The following is a 14,944-nucleotide window of genomic DNA, read 5'->3' as shown; positions in this document are numbered from 1 at the left end:
ATTAAAAAGAAGAATGCAGAGCTGAATAGAAGAATCACACTTGGGCACTGAGGAATACATTAGCAGTTAATACAAGTTGTGTCTTTGCATCTTCAGGCATTTATTTAAAGGAAGCACAGTTTGGAGCTATAATTGGAAAAATACAACCCTAAAAGCATGGACTGTGAAATCATATTTATTCTAGTGTCTTCCTTTAAGTAAAACATTGCATTCCATTTCTTTAGGGACTATATCTCTTAATCATTGTAACAGGTAAACCTCTCGTACCCATTAGAGCAAGCAATTACCAAATACAATATACCACATTTATCTTTTCTGCAGGATCCCAAGAATTTCTCTGCCTTCAAAGCAATTTTCTGTTTAATGCTATGCTGAGGATACCATTATTTTATACTAATGATTTAGAACACTCACCACCAGATCAGAATTGCAAGCCAAAACTAAGGTCCTATGAAAAGTTAACTGGTGTGGAAAGTCAATGATTATTTCTTATCTTATTTCTCTACTTGAAGAGTTATTCCTTACCAAGAGCTCTCTGCACCTTCACTATGGGGAAACATGCACCCACTTTAAAGAAATATTCTGGGAATTAAATGATGTGACATTTTTCATGCACCCAGCACAGTGGTGAGATGGAGTTCCCCCTTTACCTTCTCCCATGTTCTTTCCTGCTCCTATCTGAGTAATTACAACTCCTCCAACCAACCCACTTTTACACAGTGGTTTCTGTTGTTGTTGTTTTTGTTTGTTTGTTTGTTTGTTTTTTGAGATGGAGTCTCACTCTGTCACCCAGGCTGGAGTGTAATGGCATGATCTTGGCTCACTGAAACCTCCACTTCCCAGGTTCAAGTGATTCTCCTGCCTCAGCCTCCCGAGTAGCTGGGACTACAGGCATGTGCCACAACGCTTGGCTAATTTTTGTATTTTTAGTAGAGATGGGGTTTCACCATATTGGTCAGGCTGGTCTTGAACTGCTGACCTTGTGATCCACCCGCCTCAGCCTCCCAAAGTGCTGGGATTGCAGGTATAAGCCAGTGCACCCAGCCTTTTACACGGTTTTTTTACAGAGTACACATCCAAATGTAGCATCAGTGGTATATCTGAATTAAATAGTGGGTGCAACACCATGGCTATTTCAAGTTTAATTGTCAGCTCATATTGGGAGTGAGTTTCTGTTTGCATCTAATCCTAAGAAATTTAATCTCTGCAGGCTGTGACACATTCTGATGTCAGAGAATCAAAATCCCACTGGTGGAAGTTAATTTCCTTTGCTCTACAATCCATACTTACCATTCTGCGCTCAGGTGGGAAAATAAAAGCTGTGTTCTTCATCCAAAGTTACTAAAAACACCCAAGCCCAAATTTAAACCTCAAAACTGTGAGCTCTGTTTCCTCGGAACTCAAAAGAATAATTCTCTTTACTACTCAGTTAAAGATTAATCACACTGCCTTTATCACCTACTGTGTTTGTGTTATTTTACTCTTCTTTTGTTATTTAACTGAGAGCATTTGTGTCTATTCTACCTAACCAAACCATGAATTTCATTTGCATGTGTCAGGGAAGCTCTGGCAGCATCTGATACAACTTACTCCTCATATATTAGTTGCTTAATACAGTTTTTATGATTGAATTTTGAGCCAATAACATGTTTTAATTCAATACAGCATGCATTTTTAAACACTCTGAGAATGTCCAAAAACAATCTGGCACTTAGGTAAGAAGAGACTTTATTCAGGCCAGACGCAGTGGCTCATACCTGTAATCTCAGCACTTTGGGAGGCCAAGGTGGGTGGGTCATGAGACCATCCTGGCCAACATGGTGAAACCCAGTCTCTACTAAAAATACAAAAATTGGCTGGGTGTGGTGGTGTGGGCCTGTATTCCCAGCTACTGGGGAGGCTGAGACAAGAGAATTCCTTGAACCTGGGAGGTGGAGGTTGCAATAAGCCAACATCGTGCCAGTGCACTCCAGCCTAGCAACAGAGCAAGACTCTGTCTTACAATAAAATAAAGAGACTTTATTCAAAAGGATTAGTGCAAGAGGGAGACCGGACCATCGCAGTAAGGAGAAAGGGGCCGTTGCAGTGTGGAGAACATTCCTATCATGAGATCTGCAAGCATCTCAAGGGTTAGGAAAAAAGAGATTCTCTTTCATAGGAAAGAATAGACAAGGCTAGAAAGAACCAAGTGTGGAGAAGTACCATGACAGGAGCGACACGATCTGTCAGTAGATGGTGGAATATTTTACCCTGAACTCTGCAGCCTACTCCAGGGAGAGGCTGTGAAGGAGGGGCTGTGTGCTGGCTGAGGCTGAGGGCGGGACAAAGTTCAGCCCAGGAGAAGCACAGAATCTTAACCAAAGTTGGTTTAGCCTGCATGTTTTTCTGATTGATCAGTGGAGACAAAACAGCTTAGCTAGTATCATTTATGAGACAAACAAAGGGAATTTAGAGGGTCTGCGTCTGGCCTTGTTACAGGTGTTTATGGCTATTTACTCTGTGTTGCTACAAAAATATATGTGAAATTGGGTAATTTAAAAAGAAAAGAGGTTCATTTGGTTCACAGTTCTGCAGGCTGTACAAGAAGCACAGTGCCAGCATTTGCTTCTGGTGAGGGCCTCGGGAGGCTGGCAATCATGACGGAAGGCAAAGGGGGAGCAGGCACACCACATGGCAAGAAAGGGAGCAAGAGAGAGAGGAGGAGGTGCCAGGCTCTTTGAACAACCAGATCTCACCTGAACTCAAAGCAAGATCTCACTCATTGCTGCAAGAACAGCACCAAGCCATTCACCAGGGATCCACCCCATGACCCAAACACCTCCCACCAGGCCCCACCTCCAACATTAGAGGTCACATTTCAACGTGAAATCTGAAGGGGACAAAACATTTGAACCATATCAATGGCCCACAAGGGAGCATTGGTGAGTCTGATTTAAGTCACATGGGGAATAATTGTTAGCTGCACGAAGCCCTTTCTGGAACACAAAGCAATGGGGGCATTTATTGGCCTTTTCTATTCTCCGAGATCCCAGGGTTCTGGTAAAGTTCAACCTTGTCAGAGGATATAAGGAGAAAAGGTGCAGTGTCTCCATTCAGGAATTTGGAGACTAAAGAAAGAGCCAAGGAAAAGTTGTTCACATTTTAAAAAATAGTAATAATTAAGCAGAAGACAAGAAGGAAGACTATTAGATCTCATTTGATTTCCAACACCTTCATGATGCAGGCACCACAGTCTCTCAATTAACAGATGAGAAGAAAGAGGCTTAGAACTGTTAAGTAAATAATCCAGGGACTCACAGACAGGACATAGCAGAGCCAACTTTGAATCCAGATCATTTTGACAGCTCAGGGCACAGATCATACATGAAAATGCCAACTAACAAAATGTCAGCTAACAAATGCATCACTGTGGATGGTCAGGAAATACCTGCAAGCTCCAGAACTTCCTCATTTGCATAGCACTAAGAGAAACTTTTAGACTTTCCCTGCAATGAGGCAGAGTGTCAATTCCTACGGAGATGGACACCAGTAACCATTAAAAATACATATATAAAGAACAAGTTTAAATATTTGGCCTATAACTTTTATTCCAAAGCTTACAAACTCTCCTCTTTCAGCATTACAGGGAAATGATGTATTAGTTCAAGGACATAAAAACTGTGGCCAGGGCTCCCATAGTGAATGTATGAAGCAGGAAGCTGGGGGGATCCACGGAACCTTGAGCATTCTCTTCCAGAACTCTCCATCACTGCTAAAGCTAAAATGCCTGTCTCATGGGCAAAGCTTTTCACACTAGAAAGGTCAAAACTTAAAAATGTTCTTACCAAGTATCTCCCAGTAGTACACGGCTGATATGAGACTGAGGCAAAGGTTCTCCTAGTAGAAAAGAAGGGAATCAGTAACCTGGGAAAGGGGACCTTCATCTAGAAAAGGAAGAGACTGGATATTCAGTTTCTACAACATCATTTGTTTAAAAAAAAAAAGAAAGAAAGAAAAAGAAAACAAGAAAAATAAAGACATAGCAGGGGGAGAGGCTGAGAGACGAAGGTAAAGAATACAAATAGGTTTCAAAACAAAACCAACAAAATATACAATGATCAAAATATGTCAAGATAATATTTCAAATAAAAATTTGTGTATACTTTCCCTCAGCATTTATAAAATCCTATTACTTGTAGCCCAGGTTCTCCCCTTGTCAAACCCAAAGAGCTGAATCTTTGGTGGGGGTAGGCTTTGGAGGAAGATGGTCACTGTAGAGTGGGTCATTTGTGAGCCAATGGCAGAGGCCTTGTGAAAGCCAAGTCAGTTCCCAGCTGTCCTTTTACTGGCATCTGTCCACAGCCCACAGTGAACAATGGCCAACACATCCTCACCAATTGTCCATTCCATGTAATTATCTATGCCCTGGGATTTGGGGAAACTCCTCAAATTCAACTCATGTGATCCCTGACATTGGACACTGGTCTTAGTGAATGTTTGTTTCAGCTAAGACTTTCAGATCTCCATTCTACTGACAGGGAAGACACTGGGCATGTCTCAATAGCTACTAGAGATTGGAGAGTGACCAAAATGGTGTTGGAGGAGTTGTTTCACTGACTACCACTGGACAATGTGCGGTGCCTTCTTCCAAACCAAATGCTGGACTGAATACAACAGGAAGAGGTAGAGAGTCTGAGTAGAGGAGAACTAGACAGGTACCAAAGACAAAGGAAGATTTTTTTAAAGGTGAAACTCACCAGACACCACCTCTTTTCCAAAGCCCCATAGCCTGAATGTGCCCCAGCAGCATAAAGAGTAGACTATACCTGGTAAAGCAGTTTCGTAGCAGTTTGTGCAAATTTCTCTTTTGATATCGCCAAGCTTTGGTTCAGTCTTACTATGATGCCCCAGTCTTAGATCTATTGCATTCTCAGGTACAAGAACTAAACTGAGAGGCCCACCTTTCTGAGGTCAGAAAGGCAGAATGAATTACTGAGCCAACCCAAGGGCAGAGAAAATCTAAGGGATGTATTTGGAGTTTTGTAATCTATACACCCTTCTCGTCCCAGACATTCTGCTTTCAGGCTCATGTTGGACATTTTTAAGTAAGCCTATATTTAATTATTGAAATGTGATCCAAATGTGGTGTTTGATAGTCTCCAGAAAGGATGTTGACTATGACTTCCTGTTGCCGAGAAAGAGAGATGGCCCAAAGATAAACAAGTTGGAAAGTTCCCTCCCTTTCTCTGCTCCTCTGAGACTATGGGTGCCCCATGGCTAAAACTGGGTCTTGAAAAAGTGAAACACACAAAGGATGTTGGGCTTCCTGTGCATCCCAGGAGTGCCAGAAGCATCCCTCAAGGCTGAAGTCCAGGCAGGACCACACAATTAGGAAAGTAGCCTCAGAATGAAAACTGCTGGACAGGCAGCAAACATACAAACCAGAACCAGGAACCTAGAACTGCCCTCCTCCTAGGGTAGGGATTCATTTCCCTGCATGTGTTGTAGGACCAACAGGCTCTTATGCCTGCTGTGCAGTAACAAATCAATTACATGAACAACAAGGTTTGCAGCAGAGAAAGTTTAATGACCACAAGGCACTGAACAACGAGATAGGAGGAGTAAGGAGATCCACCTCCCCAAAGACTACTAGGCTGGTGACTTTTTTTTTTTTTTTTGAGACAGAGTTTTGCTCTTGTTGCCCAGGCTGGTGTGCAATGGCACAATCTTGGCTCACTACAATCTATGCCTCGCAGGTTCAAGTGATTCTCTTGCCTCAGCCTCCTGAGTAGCTGGGATTACAGGTATGTGCCACCACGCCCAGCTAATTTTGTATTTGTAATAGACACAGGGTTTCACCATGTTGGCCAGGGTGGTTTCAAACTCCTGACCTCAGGTGATCCACCCACCTCAGCCTCCCAAAGTGCGGGGATTACAGGTATGAGCCACCGCACCTGGCCAGGGGCTGGTGTTTTTAAGGGGATCATGGAGGGTGTGGGGCTGGAAAACTGGGGTCCTTGATTGGTCAGCGTAAATGGGATGAAATCATCAAGACATGGAACCTGTCTTCTTTGGTGAGTCAGCTTGTCATGGGGTTCTTCAGACGAGTTGGTTTCATTGGGGTCCTTTAGACCAGCTGACATCAATAGTTTCATTGGTTCGCAGGACCTGAAAGAATTTCTCAAAGAGAAAACAACATTTTATAATGTTCAAGGTGTTATCTATAGAACTATTATGGTGAACTATAATATTGTAACAGGGTCTACTTGATTCTAGGACAATAAGCACCAATCAACTGTAAGGAAGCAGGTAAGAGAACTAGTTGACCTCATGATTAATGCTGAATGTGCTGCAAGCTTGGTTTCTTTTCATTTCTTCCAATCCTTTCTTTCCTGATTAATTTTATACAGTTTATAGGGACAGTTTCAGATGCACGTTAGAATTACCTGGGGTGCATTTCAAAATCCCAATGCCCAGGTTGCATCCCAGAACAATCTCTTCAGAACCTTCAAGTGTGGTGTGGAAGCACACCAGGTTATTCCAATGTGCAAGGAGGATTGTAAAGCACCCTAGATTATTTCAACGTGCGTGGAGGATTGAGAACCCCTATCCTGGCAAGCAGTAAACATGTAAAATATTGGGCTTTGAGAGGGTTCCCAGTCTCCATAGGTAACACAGAGGTATGATACACAATTGATTGCAATCTGTTAGTAAACTATTCACTTGTGTCAAGTGGTGACAAGGAGGGGAATTCTGGGCTGCCTCTTGTAATAGAGATAACAGAGACCAGAGCTCTCAAACCAGAGTAGAATCACGCTGAGCGAAGCTGTCAGCCTCGCCATGAGCCAGTCCCCCCAGCACCATTGGCTATTCAGGGTAAAGATTCTTACCTGTATCATCACAACATGCTGGGGTTTGCAGTTGCTGTTATCAGTTAATATCTAATTAATAAAGTTAAGTCCTGCTTTTGTTAAATTAGAAAAGTTTCAAGGTTATCCTATAACAACACGATACTCATGACCTTGCACTCTGAGTCATTCATTCAACAAATACCCATTTGATGCCAAGCACTGAGCTCAATACAAAAGGTACAGTAATCAGTACATCAGCTGTGGTCCCTGCCCTCACGGGGATCATTGTCTATCAGAGAACAGAAATATTTAGACAGAGTATTAAATAGGGATGAGCATTATGATGTGTGAGGAAAAAGTTACCAAAGGGATACAAAGAAAAGGACTCTTGGCAGAGGTAGAAGAGGCCTTTCTTGCCAGGAGACCTGTGTGGGAAGTAGGTGTTGAGTGAAAGAGTAAAGGATGATGTCACAACTAATGATGAGCAATTGGCCAGGATTAGGAGTCTACCTCTAAAACTGTAAAGAGCCACCATCCTTGAATGAAATTAATAGTCACTACAATCATTAGTTATCATAATATTGTAGTATAGCTTACTTCCCTACACATTATAGAGAATTCATCAAATCTCAGTGATACATGAGAGAAAATTTTCTAGGCATATGTATCATATTAGAAGAAAAGTCAGGAACCATGGAACTGCTTTTAGAAATATGACAAAAGGTAATCACATTTATATCTAACGGCCAGTGGATTGATGCTTTTCAATCCCTCCCTGCCCCACTCAGATGACTCCACCCCATGCCACCCAGTTCATCCTTCTGATGACTCCATCAGCTTCAACATGCTTTTCTGGGATCATGCTTCTCAAACCTAGCAGAATTCGGAATCATCTGGAAGGTTCATTAAACACAGATTCATGGACCCCAACCCCAGAGATTCTAACATAGGAGATCTGGGGTGGGGCCTCAGAATTTCCATCTCTAGCAAGTTCCCAGGTAATGATGCAGATGCTGCCAGTCCTGGGGCCACACCTTGAGGACTACTGCTCTATAGCACTGATCCTTGAGAGTAAATTTCAACAAATTTGCAGCCAGCTGAGGTTCTGCCCCATTCATCCCCTCTGACTGCAATATTCAGAGAAGCTTCTGAAGCAGGATGCAAACTTGGAATCGGCTATCCCCATATTTTTGTATTGTAACCCTTAGAACAGAACTCCCAGGAGCAGGGTCTTAAGGTATTGGCTACTGAAATTTGTGAATAACCAGTGCTTTCATCATTTTCTTATTGAAGAGACTTAACCTATATAACAAATGATGAGTTAGTTTTTTTTTTTTTTTTTTTAATGTAACAAATATAACTTGCTGTGTAGACTACTGATCAATGGATTTCTCAAATCATACCTAAATTTGTATTTCTTTAAAAAAATCTTTTGATATTTTTGTCAAGGTCATCTGACATCCTCCACCCCCCTCCCCCTAAAAAATGGTTCATTTTGGAGTCAGGAATGTGAAAAAAAATATTTTCTATTCACACATGAACTTTTCTGGATATAAGATTTTAGGTTTGAAGATATTTTTTTTAAATCTCCAGGTCATTATTCAATGATCTTCTTGCATCCAGTATTGTTATTAAGAACTCAGATACCCATATGATGCCTATTTCTTTGTAAAGGTTCTGTTTTTCCTCTTTGAAAATGTTTAGAATTTTTCCCTTGTCCTTGATATCCTTACATTGTGCTGTTACTTGTCTAGGTTTTCCTTTTCTTCTCTTGTTTCACGTCTGCTATATACTTTCAATTTAAAGTCTTACAACTTCCTTTAATTCTGACAAATTTTCAACAATTATTCCTTCAAATAATTTTCCTTAAATTTTAAGAAATATTTTATTATGAAAATTTCCAATCATACAGAAAAGAATTATACAATGAAAACCCATATAAACACCACTTAGATTCTATCAATTTTTTTTTGCATTGTCATGGACCTATCACTCTAATCAACTTTTTATCCAACAATTATTTTAGGAAATGTTTAATGCATTTCCAATTAAGTCAACAACATCAGTAAGGTCCCTTCGAATGCTTCAGCATGAATATCAAGTAAATGCATACTACTATTTGTTTACATATTTTTTATTTTGTCTCCTCAAGTAAAAATTATGTACAATAAAATACACAAATCTTAATTATGCCATGCAATGCATTATGATGGATGCATACACCTGTGTATCCCAGGCCCCTATCAAGATACATAACTTTACCACCACCTCTGAAAGTTCTCTATGCCTCTTCCAGTCACCTCCAAATCCAGCCCCATACCCATACCCACAGATGCAATTGCCATGCTTAAATTTTCTACTGTAAATTAGTTGTGCTTATTCCAGGACTTAAGATAAACACAATTATATAATAAACATTTTTAAGGATTTTTCTTTCAGCCTAATGACTTTGAAATTAACTCATGTTGTGGCATGTATTATTGCTTTGTTGCTTTTTATTGCTGGGAAGTATTCCATTGTATGGGTATATCCTGGTTTATTTACCCATTCTCCTACTGATGAACACCTGGAATCTTTCCAGTTTTTCATCAACAAACATAAACCATCATAGCGGTACCATTTTTCCTTCCACTAGCATTGTGTGAGAATTTCAAATGCTGCATGTCCTTACCAATTTTTGGTATTGTCAGTCTCTTGAACTTTAGTCATTCTTGTGAATGTGTAGTAGCATCTCGTGCATTTCCCAGACCGTTGTCCTTGAGCACTTGTACAAATACTTATGGTGAATTCTCATATTGTTCTTTGTGAGGTGTCTATATTAATTTTCCATTTTAATTTTTTTGTCTTCTTATTGTTATTGATATATCTTTGATATCAGTTCTTTGTCAGATGCATATTTTATAAATGTTTTCTCCCAATATTTTCTGTACATTTTAACATCTTTTCTTTTCCAAAAAATATACACTTTCAAAACATCTTTTGATTATCATAATATTTTAATTTTAATGAAGTCTAGTTTTTCAAGTTTTATTGTGATTATTGCTTTCTGCATCCTATCTAAGCAATATTTGCCTAACCCCAAGTTGAAAAAATATTCTCCTCTGCTTTTTTATAAAGGCTTATAGTTTTGAGTCTGTGATCCACCTCAAATTAATTTTGGCTGTGATGAGAATCATAGGCTGACGATCATTTCCTTTTTTCGTGTGAATATCCAGTTGCTTGGTACCATTTCTTGAAAAGACTTTCTATTCCCCACTGGTTAGTTTTGGTACCTCTGTCAAGAATCAGATACCTATATAAGCAGAAATCAATTTTTACATACATAAAATGTATTGTTCCATTGATCTATTCATCAGTCTCCACTGTCTTGAATTCTGAAGCTTTATAGAAAATCTTGAAGTCAGGTAGTTTAAGCTCTTCAATGATGTTCTTCATTTTTAAGTGCTTTCGACAGTCTAGATTTGTTGCCTTTCCATAGGAATTTTGATATCAGCTTGTTAATTTCTACTAAAAATCTTGGATTGATTATTAGTGGAATTTTACTGAATCTATAGATCAATTTGGGAAGAAGTGACATTTCCAGCAATCCGGAGTCCTCCAGTCCCTGAACTGGCATTCCTCTCAATTTCCTCATGTCTTTATTCATTCCTTTCTGCTATGTTTTATAGAGATATTTTATGTCTTTTGTAAATGTATTCTTAAGAATTTTACACGTCAAAATTTCAAGAATTTTTATGGATTGGAAATAAAATCGTTTCATAAATTTTGTTTTCCAATCCATTCCATTGATTTTTAACTCTCCCACAGGGATCTAGGATACAGATGTTCAGACATCTACCTTTATTGTACATACTGTTTAACTGTTTGTCCCATTTTTTCATAATATTATCACTTTTATTGTCTTCTGAGAGTTTTTCTCCTGTCTTTTATCTCATTCATTCTTTTCTCCAGCCATTCAAAACATCTATTTAGTAGTTTTTTCAGCTATTTATTTTTATACTCAGTATTTCCTGTTGGTATGCCTTAAATACTTAGCTCTACTCTTCCGTGGTCTTTATTTTATTTTACTTTATTTTATTTTATTTTATTTTATTTTATTTATTTTTGAGACAGGGTCTCAGGTCACTCCAGATGGAGTACAGTGGGGCCATCACAGCTCACTGCAGGCTCGACTTCCTGGACTCAAGTGATCCTCCCACATCAGTCTCCTGAGTAGCTGGGATCACAGGCACACACCACCATGTCCAGCTAATTGTTTTTATTTTTTGCAGAAACGGGGTCTATGTTGCTTAGGCTGGTCTTGAATTCCTGGGCTCAAGTGACCCGAAAACTTGGCCTCCCAAAGTGCTGTGACTGTGGTTGTGAGCTGCCATGCTTGGGCTTCCTGGGTCTTTTTCACGAGCTGCCTCTTCATTTGTAAGCATCTAGCCCATAGAGTGGTGTGGAGGATAGACTTTAAGGTGACCCCCATGATATCTGACACCTGGTTTTCATGCTTTTCTATAATCCCCTTCTCTTGAGTGCGAGTAGACTATGTGACTTGCTTTCAGACAATGTAAACAGGACATATACAATGACGTATATGTGATTACATAAGAGTGTTGTACTCGTCTTGTTAGAATCTTTCTCCCCTTTGCTGGCTTTGAAGAAACAAGCTGCCGTGAGTTCTACGTCCATAGGAAATGAATTCTGCCAACAGCATGACAGGACATAGAAGTGGATCCTTCCCCAGTTGACACTGTGATGAGTTCCCGATTTCAGCCAACACCTTGATTTCAACCTAATACAGATGGACAAGAAGAAACACTCAGTGCCAGCTGCCCATCCGCACATGTTGTGATCTGCTCCCCTGCTCCCGCGCCCCTCCAACCAGCTCCAGGCCAGGATCCAGAGTTTCTGCTGTGTGGTAACCACAGGCCAAGCAATGAGCCACCTGGACAGTGTGTGCAGAAAAAGACACAACTAAAAAGTTCTCTCTGAGCCTATCTCCTGTTCACAGCACCTGGCCTTTGCCTACTCTAAGTTGCCATTTCCCCATCCAAGCTCCCATCTTTATCAAACCATGACTCAGTCAGCTTCTAATCTAACTCCAGGATTTTCTCACAGCTTTTTTTTTAAATAAGCTTATATAACATACATACAGAAGCATGCAGAAATTATAAGTGTATATAGCTCAATGCATTTTCACAAGTGAAACACCTTCAGGTTACTATCAGTCCAGTCAATGAATAGAATATTACCAGCATCCCAGCATCATTCATTTTCATTAGTGTATGTTTTCCATTGTGTGAATATACCACAATTTGTTTTTCCATTTTACTATTGAATGGCACTTAGGTAGCTTCTAGTTGGAGGCTATTACAAACAGAACTGCCATATTGACTGTTACATTTTTTGGTTAACATGTGTGCTCATTTGTGTTGGGCATTTTCTTAGCAGTGAAACTGCTAGGTCATAGAGCATGCATATGTTTGGCAGTAGATGCTACTACTGAGCAGTTTTCCAAAGGGGCTTGTACCAATTTGCATTGCTACAGTAGGGTATGCTAGTTTTTCTTCCACATCCTCACCAACATGTAGTATTTTCCATCTTTATCATTTAAGCCATTCTAGCAAATGTCTTCTGGTTTTTCTTTAACTCCTGCATTTCATCAATGCCTCTCTCATTCTTATGGAATTTCTACAAATGAGTTCAGGTGAGAATGTGTATTAGTTAGAGTTCTCCAGAGAAACAGAAACAGAACCAATAGGAGGTGTGTGTGTGTGTGTGTGTGTGTGTGTGTGTGTAGGGAGGATGGAGAGAGAGAAACAGAGAGAGAAATTTATTATAAGGAATACAATATAAAATAATCATTCATACAATTAATACAGATTAAGAAGACCCAAGATCTTCAAGCAGCAAGCTGGGGACCCAGGAGAGCTGACGTGAAGTTCCAGTCTGAGTATGAAGGCCTGAGAACCAGGAGAGCCGATGGTATAATTCCAGTCTGAAAGATGGCAGGCTTGAGACCCAAAAAGAACGGATGTTTCGGTTCAAGTCCAAAAGCCAGAAAAAAAACAATGTCCCAGCTCATAGTAGTCAGGCAGGAGGAGTTGCCCCTTTTTCACAGAATTAGCCTATTTATTTTATTCAGGCCTTTAATTGAATGGATGAGAGCCATTCACATTAGGGAGGGCAATCTGCTTTACTCAGTCTGCCAATTCAAATGCTAATCTCATCCAAAGCCACCCTCACAGACACACCCAGAATAATATTTAACTATTTGGGCACTCCATGGCCCAGTCAAGCTGAAACAAACAGTTCATCATTATACCATGTTAGTTTGTCTTCTTGTCCGCAACTTTCTTTTAACTACGGTACAGTATTCCATTGTGTTATATACAAGCATAGTTATACTTCATGAAATGAAAGGGCCGGGCATAGTGGCTCACACCTGTAATCCCAGCACACTGGGAGGCCGAGGTGGGTGTATCATGAGGTCAGGAGATGGAGACCATCCTGGCTAACACGGCAAAACCCCATCTCTACTAAGAATACAAAAAAAAACAAAGAGTCCCAGCTACCCAGGAGGCTGAGGCAGGAGAATGACGTGAACCTGGGAAGCAGAGTTTGCAGTGAGCTGAGATGGCGCCATTGCACTCCACCCTGCGTGACAGAATGAGACTCCATCTCAAAAAAAAAAAAAAAGAAAAGAAAAAAAAGAAAGAAAACAAGCATATTTATTATTTTGCTTAATACTATGTTTGTAAGTTCCATTTATATTATTTTTGGCTGCAGATCATTTTCTCATCGCTATATAGTATTTCATTGTGTGACTACATGAACATGTATTCATCCAGTTGATGAACATTTGGGTGGTTTCCAGTTTGGGATGATTCATTGATTTTGACATCATGAATATTTAGGTTGCTTCTGATACATTTATTTAATAAGTTGCAAAGTCATCGTTTTGCATATCTGCTTCTACAGATACATAAATGTTTCTGTTGGGTGGCCACAGGTTAAACAATGATCTACCTGGATCATGAATGGAGAGAAAAGAAAACAACCAGAAAGCGCTCTCTCCCCACCTATTCTCTGTCCATGGCATTTGCCATTTTCTCTCACTCTGCCCCTACCACGCTGTGACCTAACCAGCTTCTACCTTCTCCCAGGAGTTCCTCACAGATTTTTGTCTTATAAACATTTTCTTGAAGTAAAGCATACCTACAGAAAAGTTCATACATTTTAAGTATGTAGTGCAAAGAATTTCTGTGAATTGAGCACACGTAAGTAACTCAGATACAGATGAAAAATTATTAGCATCTAGAAATGGAACAATGCATTAGAGGATATGTAATTCCAGCTTTACTAAATACTGATGAATTGCTCTTCAAAATTACCACGTCCACTAACTCACACCAGAAGTAAAGATGTACACCCATTTCCCTTTAATCTTGTCAGCACTTGGGGATAGCCATACACTAGCTTTCACTATGCTAATAGGTAAAAATTCTTACTGTTTTGAGTTATTTTTCTTAATTGTTAATATGGTCGAGCCTATTTTCATGCTTATTTGTTAGTTGGAATATGCTGCGCCTGTTTTGCTATTGAGTTGTTGTCCTGTTTTGACGCTTTCCTTAAGAGCTCACAGCTTATCCAGTTTTCTGCACAACTCACTTCTGTTTGCTGCCCTTCATTATAGACTTAATGGCTTCTCATCGTTAGAGCACTGTGCCCTCCTTGGGTCTGGATGCTTTATAATAAAGCTTTCCCAGGAGATCTCATGGGGGCCATGTTCTTTAGTGGTGGCCACTAAAGCCCCTACCTCTTATTCCCAGTGTCATAAACCAGTGGCTGGACCTGTTTGGTTCACAGAGTGTTTTCAGCGTGAGGAATCAGGTATCATGCTTGGTTACCATATAAGCAGCTTAGTTCCTATTGTTTTACACCCAGCCTGCTACCCTCGTTTATGTTACCTTCATGCCCCATAGATATTTGAGATTTGATGCAAACCAATCTCAGTAAAAGCACCACTGTCTAGGAAGTGGTGGAGATGGGTTATCAGCTCATTTACATCAGCAGCTGTGGGATCTTGAGCAAGTCATTTCACCTATTGGAGCCACTCTCTGCTA

Source organism: Macaca mulatta, chromosome 3 (genome assembly GCF_049350105.2).
Source record: "Macaca mulatta isolate MMU2019108-1 chromosome 3, T2T-MMU8v2.0, whole genome shotgun sequence".
NCBI lineage: Eukaryota > Metazoa > Chordata > Mammalia > Primates > Cercopithecidae > Macaca > Macaca mulatta.
This window is presented reverse-complemented; position numbering follows the sequence as displayed.